The following is a 12,366-nucleotide window of genomic DNA, read 5'->3' as shown; positions in this document are numbered from 1 at the left end:
GGAAACACTGGTATACATTATGGTACAACATCCCGGGAGTTGGGGGATTGGTTGGATAAATACCGGTCATTGCATTGCCGGCAAATACCGACAGGGTGGCCAAAATTCGGTAAAATACCATTCGGGTAGCAACCCTACTCACAAGTGATCCAGGTGGATGCCCAATAGTTTACATTAAAATCTGCAGCATCAAATCTTGCACGGCAAATATGTGCAGGATACTGAACGTGTACACTAAGGGTAGGTCACATGGTACGGAGAGGCAGATGACACGGAGCTGCGCGGCTGTAGTAAACTGAGCGCATGCATGGGGGCTGCGGAGGTGGTGCTGACTGGGCAGGTGCTTTGGATATGCAGCGGGTGCTTTGGATGCTGGCTACCAACTTTCTTGCAGCGGGCAGAGTGGCGCCCCCATTAAGAGGTCACTCTAGGCAGCTGCCTATTTTGCCTATAGGCAGAACTGGCCCTGTTCATACTGAGCTTTCTGGTTCCTGAATAGAATGTGAGAACTGCAGTAAAGACTGTAACACGATAAACCCTAGGAGTGAGCAGAGACGGGAAATACAAAGTAGAGTTACAATACACGACATTCAGGATCCATGGAAAGCCGCCTGCACTCGCTGTAGGGATCCCTGAAGGTAAGAAGAAGAATCTACGCAATTTCGTCTCCGCACTTTGTCCTTGAGGACGGAGAAGAAGAACTTTTGGCTCAGAATTTTTTTTTCCATTGAAACATTGACTGACTGCAGAGCTGAATGTAAGAAGAATGTTCCATCTATAGAGCGAATCCTGGAGGAGACGTAACGCAGGACACATGGGGGCCGCACCGTCCACTGAGGGGGACACAGACGAGATGGGAACCGACCAATCACAACATCATCTCATCAAGATTTTATTTCATTGTTTACAAATATTTGGTGATGTTTTTATTTTCTAAAGTTTCTTGTTATTATTTATATAAAAATAATAATAATCCTGATATCGTTCACTAAGCCTAATAATAAGCCGACTGCTCCTGTTCTGTAGAGATCACTGCTCTGCATTATCTGAGACAATCTTAAAGGGGTACTCCGCTGCTCAGCATTTGGAACAAACTGTTCTGAATGCTGGAGTCGGCAGCCCGTGATGTCATAGCCCCGCCCCCTCAATGCAAGTCTATTTTTTTGTTCCAAAGCTGAGCAGCTGAGTACCCCTTTAATGACAGATGACACAGGATCCACCATTCACAATAGGTGATCAGTAGAATGATCTCTGCTCAGGTTACAGAGCATGCCCACAATCCTCTTCCATATAATTCAGTAGGTGATTGTCAAAGCTCCCCTTCTCCCCTCCCTGTACAATGACCTCTACTCAGGTTACAGAGCATGCCCACAACACTCTCCCATAGAAGTTAATAGGTGATGGTCACAACTCCCCTCCTCCCACTCCCTGGTTACAGAGCATGCCCACAACATTCTCCTATAGAAAGCAAGGTCATCTCCTGACACCAGTTTCCTACGGTCCATGTGGCTCCTCGTAACTAGAGATGAGCGAACTTACAGTAAATTCAATTTGTCGCGAACTTCTCAGCTCGGCAGTTGATGACTTATCCTGCATAAATGAGTTCAGCTTTCAGGTGGGCTGGAAAAGGTGGATGCAGTCCTAGGAAAGAGTCTCCTAGGACTGTATCCACCTTTTCCAGCCCACGGGAGTACCGGAAAGCTGAACTAATTTATGCAGGAAAAGTCAACAACTGCCGAGTCGAGAAGTTCGTGACGAATCGAATTTACTGTAAGTTCGCTCATCTCTACTCGTAACTGTAGAGATGTCGTTCGTATAGTCAAATGCATCTATATGGGCCTCTAATATAAAGATCAAGGTGTCCAGTAATCTCCGGCCGGGCTGTGCGGCTCTATACATCTATTTGATATAAATTAGATTGTGTTATATTGTTTCTTCTTCACTTATCTACTCACAAAAACAATAAAAAGTATAATACTGCCACAGGGTGCCACTGCCTACATAACAATACAAATATTGTTTTATGTAGTTCATTCATCAAATAAAACGACTACATGACCATCATGTTACATAGCGGCTATAGAAAAAGCACCATATAGTGCCCATATAATAGTGACATACAGTGCATATATAACACCGTACAGTGCCTACACAGTCTGTAAGGAGCCTAAATAACACCACCTCATACGGCCCCTATACAACGCCACCACCACCACATACGGCCCCTATACAACACCGCCACCACCACATACGGCCCCTATACAACACCACCACCACATACGGCCCCTATACACCACCACATACGGCCCCTAGACACCGCCACCACCACATACGGCCCCTATACAACACCACCACCACATACGGCCCCTATACACCACCACATACGGCCCCTATACACCACCACCACCACATACGGCCCCTATACACCACCACATACGGCCCCTATACACCACCACCACCACATACGGCCCCTATACACCACCACATACGGCCCCTATACAACACCACCACCACCACATACGGCCCCTAGACACCGCCACCACCACATACGGCCCCTAGACACCGCCACCACCACATACGGCCCCTATACACCACCACCACCACATACGGCCCCTATACACCACCACATACGGCCCCTATACACCACCACCACCACATACGGCCCCTATACACCACCACATACGGCCCCTATACAACACCACCACCACCACATACGGCCCCTATACACCACCACATACGGCCCCTATACACCACCACATACGGCCCCTATACAACACCACCACCACCACATACGGCCCCTATACACCACCACCACATACGGCCCCTATACAACACCACCACCACCACATACGGCCCCTATACACCACCACCACATACGGCCCCTATACACCACCACCACATACGGCCCCTATACACCACCACCACATACGGCCCCTATACACCACCACCACATACGGCCCCTATACACCACCACCACATACGGCCCCTATACACCACCACCACATACGGCCCCTATACACCACCACATACGGCCCCTATACACCACCACATACGGCCCATATACACCACCACATACGGCCCATATACACCACCACCACCACATACGGCCCCTATACACCACCACATACGGCCCCTATACACCACCACATACGGCCCCTATACACCACCACATACGGCCCCTATACAACACCACCACCACCACATACGGCCCCTATACACCACCACCACTCCATATGGCCCCTATATAATAAACCCACATACAGCACCTATATAACACCACCACATACAGCACCTATATAAGAACACTATATACAGCACCTATATAACACCACTATATACAGCACCTATATAACACCACTATATACAGCACCTATATAACACCACTATATACAGCACCTAATTAATAACACTATATACAGCACCTAATTAATAACACTATATACAGCACCTAATTAATAACACTATATACAGCACCTAATTAATAACACTATATACAGCACCTATATAACACCACTATATACAGCACCTATATAACACCACCACATACAGCACCACTATATACAGCACCTATATAACACCACCACATACAGCACCTATATAAGAACACTATATACAGCACCTATATAACACCACTATATACAGCACCTATATAACACCACTATATACAGCACCTATATAACACCACTATATACAGCACCTAATTAATAACACTATATACAGCACCTAATTAATAACACTATATACAGCACCTAATTAATAACACTATATAATGTCCCATTAACACAGAGAAGATATAACACCAGCACAAAGTGCTAACATAATACTTAAAAAATACCGCCAAACAGCTCCCTAAGTTCTATCACAGTAAGTTCTATAATTTACGTTTAGCAAAAGCATCAGGGAGGCCTCTTCCATAGTGGGGTCCCTGGGGCCCCTGTTCTATATTCTGAGAGACTTTAGACTCCAGGTCATCAATTCCTTAAAATGTATTTTTATGATGATTTAGGAGATATTGACCCTTATATTCACTTGGGCCCCTGTTGCAGTTTTTGGGTTCTTTGTGTCTCACAATAACCTGTAAGGACTGCAGAGGGGACCGCTCATCATTATGGCCGCCTGGACCCTCAGATAAAGCCACAGATTAACAGTCTCTTTTCCATTGAGGGTCTATAATTAGACAGCGGAGAGAACTATTCTCCAAATGTCACCAGAAATAAATCCCCCAAAATGGAGTCAGAGTGTAGGCGGGCGGAGGAGCCGCTGCCAGAAACCCGTCAGGACAGAGACATCTCACTGCATCACCAGCTGTCTCATCCTACAAGTGTGCGCTCTATTCTCAGAGAGGCCCCTCCACTCACCGACAACATGGTGGACGTCACCTGCAAATCCTTATTATTATCTGGGGCTTAGATACAGATGAGATACATCACCGAGGGAGCAAAAAAATACAAGATCAAATATATAGAAATAAAAAAAAAAATGTTCTGCAAGTCATTCAGAATTATCTACAAAGGACCAAGTATTACGGTTATATTCTTGTATATAGAAGTAGTATTATAGTAGTAGTTATATTCTTGTATATAGAAGCAGTATTATAGTAGTAGTTATATTCTTGTATATAGGAGCAGTATTATAGTAGTTATATTCTTGTATATAGGAGCAGTATTATAGTAGTTATATTCTTGTATATAGGATCAGTATTATAGTAGTTATATTCTTGTATATAGGAGCAGTATTATAGTAGTTATATTCTTGTATATAGGAGCAGTATTATAGTAGTTATATTCTTGTATATAGGGGCAGTATTATAGTAGTTATATTCTTGTATATAGGAGCAGTATTATAGTAGTTATATTCTTGTATATAGGAGCAGTATTATAGTAGTTATATTCTTGTATATAGGAGCAGTATTATAGTAGTTATATTCTTGTATATAGGAGCAGTATTATAGTAGTTATATTCTTGTATATAGGAGGTAGTATTATAGTAGTTATATTCTTGTATATAGGGGCAGTATTATAGTAGTTATATTCTTGTATATAGGAGCAGTATTATAGTAGTTATATTCTTGTATATAGGACCAGTATTATAGTAGTTATATTCTTGTATATAGGAGGCAGTATTATAGTAGTTATATTCTTGTATATAGGAGCAGTATTATAGTAGTTATATTCTTGTATATAGGAGCAGTATTATAGTAGTTATATTCTTGTATATAGGAGCAGTATTATAGTAGTTATATTCTTGTATATAGGAGACAGTATTATATTATATTCTTGTATATAGGAGCAGTATTATAGTAGTTATATTCCTGTATATAGGAGCAGTATTATAGTAGTTATATTCCTGTATATAGGAGCAGTATTATAGTAGTTATATTCCTGTATATAGGAGCAGTATTATAGTAGTTATATTCCTGTATATAGGAGCAGTATTTTAGTAGTTATATTCCTGTATATAGGAGCAGTATTATAGTAGTTATATTCTTGTATATAGGAGCAGTATTATAGTAGTTATATTCTTGTATATAGGAGACAGTATTATAGTAGTTATATTCTTGTATATAGGAGCAGTATTATAGTAGATATATTCTTGTATATAGGAGCAGTATTATAGTAGTTATATTCTTGTATATAGGAGCAGTATTATAGTAGTTATATTCTTGTATATAGGAGCAGTATTTTAGTAGTTATATTCCTGTATATAGGAGCAGTATTATAGTAGTTATATTCTTGTATATAGGAGCAGTATTATAGTAGTTATATTCTTGTATATAGGAGACAGTATTATAGTAGTTATATTCTTGTATATAGGAGCAGTATTATAGTAGATATATTCTTGTATATAGGAGCAGTATTATAGTAGTTATATTCTTGTATATAGGAGCAGTATTATAGTAGTTATATTCTTGTATATAGGAGCAGTATTTTAGTAGTTATATTCGTGTACATAGGAGCAGTATTATAGTAGTTATATTCTTGTATATAGGAGCAGTATTATAATAGTTATATTCTTGTATATAGGAGCAGTATTATAGTAGTTATATTCTTGTATATAGGAGCAGTATTATAGTAGTTATATTCTTGTATATAAGAGCAGTATTATAGTAGTTATATTCGTGTACATAGGAGCAGTATTATAGTACAGAACTGTCTTTCCAATGTCCCTTAGAAGTGATAATTTACATAATATCCAGGTTGATGGTAAATCCCATTAGAACATTCCCGGGTGGTGGCCCCGTCCTTGTTAGTGCACAGGGCCCCCATTATCGTAGGACAATAAATCTCAGTTCTACTCATTATTGTCAGCTGTTCTTCCCTCGGACTGTGTGGAATGATCCCGCGTTACATTAGGGGGTTAAGCTCTGCACCTGCTCGGACCCTGTAGCTATTTTTGGTGGAGATTATGAGGAGCAAACAGCTGTATATCGGTATCTATGTTGGGTCGGAGGGTGAGGGGTTCGGCCATTTCTGTCCTGGTTGTTGGTAATTTTCATCAACAAAAATGACTCAGAGAAAAAAGGATGTGCAGACAGATTTCCCATAAGAGGGCACGGCCGATCCCTGTCATAAGCCCCGGGGTGGGCGGCCGCCGCGTCTTAGTGTATCTGGGTACAGTAATATCTCCTGCCATGTGACAGCTGCGCGGGAGGGGACACGTATTACCGGCAGCTGCTCCGCATTCTCATGTGATTCTCCAACAGGACAGAATAAGTAGACAGGAGATTATCCGGAGATGTGAATGGGATCCTCATGTCCCTGCGCACAGTCTACGTTCTTTCTGTACGGTGGAGATGAGGTCAAATGGTGGAAATGCAAATAGAGGCAATTCCAATATGGCAGCACTTCCAGCACGTGAGGGGGGGGGGGGGGGGGGGTGTTGGTCGCACAGGGGCCACAAAGTTCTGCCACTGAAATTCCGCCAGCTGAATGAGACAACCTGAGGACAGGGGTGGCGCTGTTTTCTGGCTAATAATCCTGGGTAACCCCTTTAAAAGGCTATGGCTGCCATGTGTTACCTTTTGACACATCAAATCATAGAGATGTAAAGGGTGAACGACCCAAAGGCCAAAATTATTATACAATACTACTACAAATGTGTTACAAAATTCCTTTAAGGGCGCCGTATGTTTTCTTTCAAGGTATGTGATCAGTTTGTGGACATCAGGGGTGTTTGGATCTGATAAGAGAAAATGCAAAAACCTTAAGAAAGGGACAGGGAGGCGTAGGCGACTGTAAGATGGCGCCGGGGCAGGTACGAGAGCTCCAACTCCTAATTGGGGCCTTTAAAAACATCATCTGAAGGAACTGAAAAGTTATTTTCTATTTTAATTTATTTTAATTAATTAATTTATTTTTTAAGTATTTTTGGAAATAAACAGATATTCATTATTTATTGCAAATACATCACATTCTGTGAGCCCCACACCGCGACAAATAACATTCTCGCTCCTCGACACCGCGTGAACCAGGACCCAAGCCAAAGGGGGAAGTAAAATATGAAAGGAAACATCTCACTTCTCTATTTTACATCCAGATTTGGTTATAAATAGTCACTCGTGGTCGTGATTTTGTGTGAATATGGTAAAATCATAGACAGTCACTTCGATCGGCTTCATACAGGATCAGACGCATGTAGAAATAAATAAATAAATCGTTGGCGCGGGTCAACATCATGAAGGTGTCCAGCGCGGTGATGTGCGGAAAAAAGCTTCAGGCGTTTATTTATTATAACAAAGACAGTGGAATAAAAGGGACGTGTTTTTGGGGCACACTACACCCATACTTTGGTGCACCCCGAAATGCGTCACTTTATTCCCCCGCCTTCATATCCTTCTAGGGTTACGACCTGGCCGTTACTTTCCAGGCACAGCCGGTATTTTGGCCACCCTGCCGGTATTTATCCAACATATCCTCCAACTCCCGGAATGTTGCACCATAAAGGGTGCGTGCACACCACGTTTTGGCACTACAGTTCCCGTATCAGGTTTTTGATGGAAAACGGATTCCTCAAAACTGGACTAAACTGTATTAAAACGCGTGTACGAATTCCAACCAGTATACGGTTTTACATTTTCATTCCATTTTGAATAAAGCCGTAGAAGAGAACCGCACTCACCCGTCAATCGTGCACCGATGCTTTATTGCAAAAGAACCGTGGACATGAACACAATACAGCAGGACACACACACGTTGCATCGGTGCACGACTGACGGGCGAGTGCGGTTCTCTTCTACCGCTTTCATTGTATAGCGATTTGTGCCTTTCCTTACCTGCACCTCCAGTGATCTCATTGCACTCCTGACGCACGGATCCAACTACACCGTTATATACCCTGTTGCTTGCCAGTGCTGTGCCGGACATTCATTTTTGTTTCTACATACCGTGAGCCATTTTGAATAAAGTTTCACTTTGTTAGATTGAAATTCCAAGAAAAAAAAAAGAAAAAAAGAAAAAACTATGCAAAGTCAAAAACCATGTGGTGAAAACCGTATGGAACCGTAAGCACATACGGCTCAAACTGACTCCCATGTAAAAAATAAAAAAATATAATAAAAACACAGACAGTTTAATACAATTTTTCACCTGGACCAAAAAACGTGGTAGACTACGGTTTTGGGTACGGATAAAAAAAAAAAAAAAAACGGACAAAATTGCATAAGACGCAAAACGAACTAAACCGGATGATGTGTTTGACATACGGTTTACAATGTTAAGTGAATAAATATGGTTTTTAACTTGAAACCGTATACGGGAACTGTATAGCAAAACGTGGTGTGCATGCAACCTAACCTAGACCAGTGTTTCCCAACCAGAGCACCTCCAGCTGTTGTAGAACTACATCTCCAAGCATGCCCGGACAGCCAACGGCTGTCCGGGCATGCTGGGAGTTGTAGTTCTGCAACAGCTGGAGGCACAACTGGTTGGGAAGCACTGACCTACACTCTATAGGCCAACATACTGAGAGTTGTAGTTCTGCAACAGCTGCAGGCACCCCTGGTTGGGAAGCACTGACCTATACTATATACTACTATATAATCCAACATGCTGGGAGTTGTAGTTCTGCAACAGCTGGAGGCACCCCTGGTTGGGAAGCACTGATCTATACTATATACACTACAATATAGTCCAACATGCTGGGAGTTGTAGTTCTACAACAGCTGGAGGGACAACTGGTTGGGAAGAACTGACCTATACTATATAGTCCAACATGCTGAGAGTTGTAGTCATACAACAGCTGGAGGCACCCCTGGTTGGGAAGCACTGACCTATACTATATACTACTATATAATCCAACATGCTGGGAGTTGTAGTTCTGCAACAGCTGGAGGCACCCCTGGTTGGGAAGCACTGATCTATACTATATACACTACTATATAGTCCAACATGCTGGGAGTTGTAGTTCTACAACAGCTGGAGGGACAACTGGTTGGGAAGAACTGACCTATACTATATAGTCCAACATGCTGAGAGTTGTAGTCATACAACAGCTGGAGGCACCCCTGGTTGGGAAGCACTGACCTATACTATATACTACTATATAGTCCAACATGCTGGGAGTTGTAGTTCTGCAACAGCTGGAGGCCCCCCTGGTTGGGAAGCACTGACCTATACTATATACTACTATATAATCAACATGCTGGGAGTTGTAGTTCTGCAACAGCTGGAGGCACCCCTGGTTGGGAAGCACTGATCTATACTATATACACTACTATATAGTCCAACATGCTGGGAGTTGTAGTTCTACAACAGCTGGAGGGACAACTGGTTGGGAAGAACTGACCTATACTATATAGTCCAACATGCTGAGAGTTGTAGTCATACAACAGCTGGAGGCACCCCTGGTTGGGAAGCACTGATCTATACTATATACTACTATATAATCCAACATGCTGGGAGTTATAGTTTTCATTTGGGGCAGCTGCTGAGCCACAGGCTGTATCGGGGCATGCTGGGAGTTGTAGTTAGTAACTAACTGCAACTTCTGAATTTAATTTAAAAAAAAAAAAAAGCGATCAAAAAAGTCCCTTCAAAACAAAAATGGTCCTGCTAAAAAACCACAAACCAGGGCGAAACAAAAAAAAAAATAAGCCCCTATAAGAAATATAAAAGTTATAGGACGAAATTTCCCCCGCACGTGTTAAATCTCATATCTCTTCCTGCGACATCACGCATATATAATTAATTATGCAAATTAGCATGGCCGTTATTTAATTTATTTTTTTATACAAGAAGGGCAGCGACCATATATCCTTCACCCTGAAAAAGCCTTCCGGATCTTTTATCTGTATTGTCACCGACTAATTCATTGCGCTACATTATCCGATTCCATAACAACAGATAGAACGGCGTGTCTCCAGCTGTGTAGAGGTAAAGCGGTGCAGTTACCCATAACAACCAGATCGCTTCTTTCGTTTTTCACACGTACAATCGCCTCCATCCCCTGACTGTTCTCCTCCATGGATCTCATCACTTCCTGGTTTCCTATGGTTGCCAGGCAACAGAGCGCACACTTTCCCACAATGCCCCATCGTTTCTATACACGAGACTAATGAGCGACATACAGCTGATCTGAGCATGTGCGACTGTCTCCACGGAAACCACAAGACAGGCGTAACCAAGGGCAACCGGGCAAACTAAGAGGATACATGGGTAAGTATATAGAACAGCTGTCCGGGCATGCTGGGAGTTGTAGTTTTGCAACATCTGGAGGTCCGCAGGTTGGAGACCACTGATATAGATTATATATTTATATGTCACACAGGAGGTTTTCAGAAATGATTGCACATTGGAAATATTATATATATATATATGGATTATACGGCTGATGAAACCTTTCCAATCTACAGGATAGGGGACAAGGGTCTGGTTGTGGGGTGTCAAGAAAGGGGCGGTCTCTTCCTAATCCGGTCACCACCCTCCAAAAGGTGATGGGGGACGCCCTCCTGTGTAGTAATGGGCAGGTGATGGGGGACGCCCTCCTGTGTAGTAATGGGCAGGTGATGGGGGACGCCCTCCTGTGTAGTAATGGGCAGGTGATGGGGGACGCCCTCCCGTGTAGTAATGGGCAGGTGATGGGGGACACCCTCCTGTGTAGTGGGGGCAGGTGATGGGGGACGCCCTCCCGTGTAGTGGGGGCAGGTGATGGGGGACGCCCTCCCGTGTAGTGGGGGCAGGTGATGGGGGACGCCCTCCTGTGTAGTGGGGGCAGGTGATGGGGGACGCCCTCCTGTGTAGTGGGGGCAGGTGATGGGGGACGCCCTCCTGTGTAGTGGGGGCAGGTGATGGGGGACGCCCTCCTGTGTAGTGGGGGCAGGTGATGGGGGACTCCCTCCTGTGTAGTGGGGGCAGGTGATGGGGGACGCCCTCCTGTGTAGTGGGGGCAGGTGATGGGGGACGCCCTCCCGTGTAGTGGGGGCAGGTGATGGGGGACTCCCTCCCGTGTAGTGGGGGCAGGTGATGGGGGACGCCCTCCCGTGTAGTAATGGGCAGGTGATGGGGGACGCCCTCCTGTGTAGTAATGGGCAGGTGATGGGGGACGCCCTCCTGTGTAGTGGGGGCAGGTGATGGGGGACGCCCTCCCGTGTAGTAATGGGCAGGTGATGGGGGACGCCCTCCCGTGTAGTAATGGGCAGGTGATGGGGGACGCCCTCCTGTAGTAATGGGCAGGTGATGGGGGACGCCCTCCCGTGTAGTAATGGGCAGGTGATGGGGGACGCCCTCCTGCGTAGTAATGGGCAGGTGATGGGGGACGCCCTCCTGTGTAGTAATGGGCAGGTGATGGGGGACGCCCTCCTGTGTAGTGGGGGCAGGTGATGGGGGACGCCCTCCTGTGTAGTGGGGGCAGGTGATGGGGGACGCCCTCCTGTGTAGTGGGGGCAGGTGATGGGGGACTCCCTCCTGTGTAGTGGGGGCAGGTGATGGGGGACGCCCTCCCGTGTAGTAATGGGCAGGTGATGGGGGACGCCCTCCTGTGTAGTAATGGGCAGGTGATGGGGGACGCCCTCCCGTGTAGTAATGGGCAGGTGATGGGGGACGCCCTCCTGCGTAGTAATGGGCAGGTGATGGGGGACGCCCTCCTGTGTAGTGGGGGCAGGTGATGGGGGACGCCCTCCTGCGTAGTAATGGGCAGGTGATGGGGGACGCCCTCCTGTGTAGTGGGGGCAGGTGATGGGGGACGCCCTCCTGTGTAGTAATGGGCAGGTGATGGGGGACGCCCTCCTGTGTAGTAATGGGCAGGTGATGGGGGACGCCCTCCTGTGTAGTAATGGGCAGGTGATGGGGGACGCCCTCCTGTGTAGTAATGGGCAGGTGATGGGGGACGCCCTCCTGTGTAGTAATGGGCAGGTGATGGGGGACGCCCTCC

General features: G+C 45.0%; 1 protein-coding gene across 7 annotated transcripts in view; it reads right to left on the bottom strand.

The window, feature by feature from the left end:
• Window positions 1-12,366, bottom strand: part of BIN1 (bridging integrator 1) — a 138,674-nt gene that overhangs the window by 96,998 nt on the left and 29,310 nt on the right. The window contains exon 1 of one of the 7 annotated variants that reach the window (XM_056533355.1): window positions 10,389-10,447. The exons of the other annotated variants lie outside the window; for them this stretch is intronic. The gene's annotated coding sequence lies outside the window, so the exon portion shown is untranslated. Of the gene's footprint in view, window positions 1-10,388; window positions 10,448-12,366 lie in introns of those variants that run through there. 7 annotated transcript variants of the gene reach the window in all.

The sequence above is a fragment of the Hyla sarda genome, chromosome 8, assembly GCF_029499605.1.
Source record: "Hyla sarda isolate aHylSar1 chromosome 8, aHylSar1.hap1, whole genome shotgun sequence".
Taxonomy (NCBI): Eukaryota; Metazoa; Chordata; class Amphibia; order Anura; family Hylidae; genus Hyla; species Hyla sarda.
This window is presented reverse-complemented; position numbering and strand designations above follow the sequence as displayed.